The following is a 5,302-nucleotide window of genomic DNA, read 5'->3' as shown; positions in this document are numbered from 1 at the left end:
GTTTACTATCGGTCTCATGGTTATATTTAGTTTTAGATGGAGTTTACCACCCACTTAGTGCTGCACTATCAAGCAACACGACTCTTTGGAAACATCATCTAGTAATCATTAACGTTATACGGGCCTGGCACCCTCTATGGGTAAATAGGGTCATTTAAGAAGGTCTTAAGTCGTTAATTTCTCATACTAGAATATTGACGCTCCATACACTGCATCTCACATTTGCCATATAGACAAAGTGACTTAGTGCTGAACTGATTTCTTTTCGCTCGCCGCTACTAAGAAAATCCTTGTTAGTTTCTTTTCCTCCCCTAATTAATATGCTTAAATTCAGGGGGTAGTCCCATATGAGTTGAGGTTGTATAAAGCAATGTATATATATATATAAACAATATATCTCTATGAAGAACAATATATTTGATATATTTTCAATTTTCGCATCTTTAAATAAGAGACAATTCTAGTTAAAAAAAATTTAATTTTTTTTATGCTAGACATTTCTCAGTATTATTTGAATTGAAAAAAGAAAGAATTGTATATCTTCATTTTTTCTTTTATAAATATTTGAGATAATTGCTTTTATATTTAATATTATGAATATATAAATATATCCAATAATATACCATATGCATATCATTATAAATAAGTATAATAATAAGCAACTTTCTTACCATCTTCTTACTAACCTCAACCATATGTAGTCCAAGCAGAACTATAAAATTAATTAAAGCACATAACACGATGTACTGCGATATGCGTTCAAAACGTCGATGTTCATGTGTCCTCCAGTTCACACGGTCACGCACACTTTGCTGCGTTCTTAATCGACTACGAAGCCGAGTGCTCCACCGCTTAGAGTTTTATAAATATATATAAATATACAATTCGTCAATTATGTTTTTATTGAAAGAAATTAAAAATACACCATTTAACTGGCATATATCAATTCCTTCAATAAAGTTATTTTTATACCTAAAATAATTGTTGCGAAATGTCTTAGTTTTATATAATCAATATAAATATAATTTATATTGTTTTAATATTATATAAAGCATTAACCTGTATATCAGGTACAACAATGTATATTTTAGGTGTTGCATTTATCAATGTATGCGCATAATTTAATATGAACAATACATCACGCAACGCATGTATATTAATTAAATATACACGCAATTTATATTCAATATATTCGTCTATATTTAAACATATAAAATATGTTTAATTTTTTTATATACCTAAAATAATTGTTGCGAAATGTCTTAGTTTTATATAATCAATATAAATATAATTTATATTGTTTTAATATTATATAAAGCATTAACCTGTATATCAGGTACAACAATGTATATTTTAGGTGTTGCATTTATCAATGTATGCGCATAATTTAATATGAACAATACAACAAGCAACGGAAGTAAATTAATTAAATATAAACGCAATTTATATTGAAGACAACAAATGGTCTATATATTCAATATAATATATATGTCTTTTATTTTTGGGTAATTTTTATTTATATATTTATATATAATAAATATTTTAATAACGGATAAGATTCATTCAATAATGATCCTTCCGCAGGTTCACCTACGGAAACCTTGTTACGACTTTTACTTCCTCTAAATAATCAAGTTCGGTCAACTTCTGCGAAACAACCGTAACACACAAGGCGTCACAGTGATCACGTCCGGAGACCTCACTAAATAATTCAATCGGTAGTAGCGACGGGCGGTGTGCACAAAGGGCAGGGACGTAATCAATGCGAGTTAATGACTCACACTTACTAGGAATTCCAAGTTCATGTGAACAGTTTCAGTTCACAATCCCAAGCATGAAAGTGGTTCAGCGGTTTACCCGGACCTCTCGGTCTAGGAAATACACGTTGATACTTTCATTGTAGCGCGCGTGCAGCCCAGGACATCTAAGGGCATCACAGACCTGTTATTGCTCAATCTCATTATTGCTAGACGCAATTTGTCCATTTAAGAAGCTAGTATCCTTATAATGGGACAAACCAACAGGTACGGCTCCACTTATATAAACACATTCAAACACAATAAACATTTTACTGCTACCATGAATGAAGGCTATATAAGCTTCAACACCATAATCCTGAAGATATCTATTTAATATATTTGAGTCTCGTTCGTTATCGGAATTAACCAGACAAATCACTCCACGAACTAAAGAACGGCAAGGCACCACCACCCATAGATTCGAGAAAGAGCTATCAATCTGTCTTACACACTTATGTTCGGACCTGGTAAGTTTTCCCGTGTTGAGTCAAATTAAGCCGCAGGCTCCACTCCTGGTGGTGCCCTTCCGTCAATTCCTTTAAGTTTCAGCTTTGCAACCATACTTCCCCCGGAGCCCAAAAGCTTTGGTTTCCCGGGAAGCGACTGAGAGAGCCATAAAAGTAGCTACACCCAATTGCTAGCTGGCATCGTTTATGGTTAGAACTAGGGCGGTATCTGATCGCCTTCGAACCTCTAACTTTCGTTCTTGATTAATGAAAACATCTTTGGCAAATGCTTTCGCTTAAGTTAGTCTTACGACGGTCCAAGAATTTCACCTCTCGCGTCGTAACACTCATGCCCCAAACCTGCTTCTATTAATCATTACCTCTTGATCTGAAAACCAATGAAAGCAGAACAGAGGTCTTATTTCATTATCCCATGCACAGAATATTCAGGCATTTGAAGCCTGCTTTAAGCACTCTAATTTGTTCAAAGTAATTGTACCGGCCCACAATAACACTCGTTTAAGAGCACTAATGCAGGTTTTTAAATAGGAGGAACATATGAAAAAATACAAGTATTTAAACATATAAGAACTCCACCGGTAATACGCTTACATACATAAAGGTATAGTACTAACTACAATTGTATGTTGTACTACCCGTATGAAGCACAAGTTCAACTACGAACGTTTTAACCGCAACAACTTTAATATACGCTATTGGAGCTGGAATTACCGCGGCTGCTGGCACCAGACTTGCCCTCCAATTGGTCCTTGTTAAAGGATTTAAAGTGTACTCATTCCAATTACAGGGCCTCGGATATGAGTCCTGTATTGTTATTTTTCGTCACTACCTCCCCAAGCGGGGAGTGAGTATATTGCGCGCCTGGTGCCTGCGTTAGTGGTGGTAGGCGTTTCTCAGGCTCCCTCTCCGGAATCGAACCCTGATTCCCCGTTACCCGTTGCAACCATGGTAGTCCTAGATACTACCATCAAAAGTTGATAGGGCAGACATTTGAAAGATCTGTCGTCGGTACAAGACCATACGATCTGCCTGTTCTCTCGCCTTCCACCAACATAACGATCGTGCGCTCGCTTGTTTCTAGCCGAATAAAAGCACATGCCCCATAAGGTTCATGTTTTAATTGCATGTATTAGCTCTAGAATTACCACAGTTATCCAAGTAACTGTTAACGATCTAAGGAACCATAACTGATATAATGAGCCTTTTGCGGTTTCACTTTTAATGCGTGTGTACTTAGACATGCATGGCTTAATCTTTGAGACAAGCATATAACTACTGCAGGATCAACCAGAATAATGTTTTATATCTTTGATATATTTCATTTTCATATTGATATATAGAAAATAAATATTGCAAATATTTGTATAAATTAAAATATTAACGAATTTGGCCAATTATTATATGGCATTCAATATTCGTTCATTTATTAAAATATATATATATATATATATATATATTTATAATATATCCCTCGGGTGCCCAACGCATACACCTCAGGGTATATTTTTTTCATGGCTTTTTCTTAAACCCTCGTTTGTGTTAGGGTATTTATATGAGCGGGCGGTCTTTTTATTTATATAAGCCTTCTTTAATATTTTTTTTAATAAAATACAATATTATGCATATATTTAATTCTAAAATATCTTTATATTTTCACATACAACAATTTGTATATATTCACATATATATATTTGCTTAATTTTATAATAAAATTATCGCATATGTATTTTGATAATAAATTTAAAATTTATTTTCTTTGTATATAAAAGTCTAGTTTTATATGATATAAAACTAAGCACTTTTTAATTTTCATATATTTATATATTTTCATATATATAGTTTATTCATATTTATTTATACAATAATAATAATAATAATATTACTACTATTATCATATACGTATATGAAATTAAATTTAATTCCATATACTTACTAGGATATAATAAAAAGAAATTTTTATTTGCCTAGAACCAGAAATTAACGATAATAATTGGAAACTTGTCAAATTATAATTTATAATAAGACGTAGACGCTTCAACGATATTATCTAAGTATACAATATAGTGTATATATAATATATAATATAGTATGTTATATTATATAGATAGGCTTACACCACCTACCATATATACCTTTTTGACCACACTTTCGTCAAGCTGGGTATTTATTTGCCTTCTTTCCCTCACCTAAAAATACTCATCGGTATTTTAGTATATTCATATAATATAAATAATATACTATATTGGTAGGACGACACCACCTACCCTATATACCTTTTTGAACACACTTTCGTCAAGCTGGGTATTTATTTGCCTTTTTACCCTCACCTAAATATACTCATCGGTATATTTCAGTATATTTTAGTATATCCATATGAATATGTATATCCATATCCATATCCATATCCATATCCATATGAAAATAATTTAATATTTCCATATTTATTATAATATAATAAATATTATTATATTATATATTATATGGTAGGCTATCCCCATCACCTACCATATATTTCATATACATATAAATATTTTCATATCCATATATATTTTTTTATATTCATATATTTTCATATATGTTATATGCATATGTATTCATAACCATATGCTCATATATTAATACTGGCGGTCTTCTGTTTAATATAATATTATTTTAATATTATATTGGCAGGCTGAACACCACCTACCCTATATACCTTTTTGAACACGGTTTCGTCAATCCGGTCATTTATTGTATGGGAAGTATGACTTTCCCACACATATTTGGATATCCATACGATTGCATATCCATATGAAAATATTTTTAATATTTTTAATATATTTTTAATATTTCCATATTTAATATAATATAATTAAATTATTATATTATATATTATATGGTAGGCTATCACCATCACCTACCATATATTTCATATACATATAAATATTTTCATATCCATATATATTTTTTTATATTCATATATTTTCATATATGTTATATGCATATGTATTCATAACCATATGCTTATATATTAATACTGGCGGTCTTCTGTTTAAT

General features: G+C 31.3%; 1 pseudogene; it reads right to left on the bottom strand.

Annotated features, from left to right (window-relative positions):
* Positions 1 to 1,567: 1,567 nt before the first annotated feature.
* On the bottom strand, positions 1,568 to 3,560 carry LOC138927245 (small subunit ribosomal RNA; annotated as a pseudogene).
* Positions 3,561 to 5,302: the final 1,742 nt, after the last annotated feature.

Source organism: Drosophila bipectinata, unplaced genomic scaffold, assembly GCF_030179905.1.
Source record: "Drosophila bipectinata strain 14024-0381.07 unplaced genomic scaffold, DbipHiC1v2 scaffold_207, whole genome shotgun sequence".
Lineage (NCBI taxonomy): Eukaryota > Metazoa > Arthropoda > Insecta > Diptera > Drosophilidae > Drosophila > Drosophila bipectinata.
This window is presented reverse-complemented; position numbering and strand designations above follow the sequence as displayed.